The sequence below is a fragment of the Myotis brandtii genome, unplaced genomic scaffold (assembly GCF_000412655.1).
Source record: "Myotis brandtii unplaced genomic scaffold, ASM41265v1 scaffold513, whole genome shotgun sequence".
Taxonomy (NCBI): Eukaryota; Metazoa; Chordata; class Mammalia; order Chiroptera; family Vespertilionidae; genus Myotis; species Myotis brandtii.
The window spans coordinates 620,879-621,209 of NW_005369552.1; the positions used below are offsets into that span (position 1 = coordinate 620,879).

At 64.4% G+C, this 331-nt stretch overlaps 1 protein-coding gene across 1 annotated transcript in view; it reads left to right on the plus strand.

The window, feature by feature from the left end:
* PDX1 (pancreatic and duodenal homeobox 1) overlaps window positions 1-331 on the plus strand; it is a 20,142-nt gene that overhangs the window by 16,379 nt on the left and 3,432 nt on the right. The window lies entirely within an intron of this gene.

Here is a 331-nt window from a genome sequence, read left to right on the forward strand (position 1 = left end):
ATTCCCTGAAGGCTCCCTGGGCTGCTCTCTGGGCTGCCCGCGCCTCCCTCGGAGAAGGCTGCCGGCCGGCCTCTCAGCCTCCGCTCGGCACTGAGCTCTCCCGTTGCCTCTTCCACACAATGGGCTCAGAACGAGGATGAAATTAGACGGTGTGTTTGAAGCGTTTATTACGCGGCTCGACGCAGTAGGCAGGGTAGGGTGCTGGGGAGGTGGTATTGCGAGGACAGGCCGGCCTTCCAGGGGGACCCTGGGGAGGCAGCCTAGAGCGAAGCCCCGCTGGCCAGGCGGCCTGGAGGAGAGGACGATGCTCAGGCTATGAATCCAGCTCTGC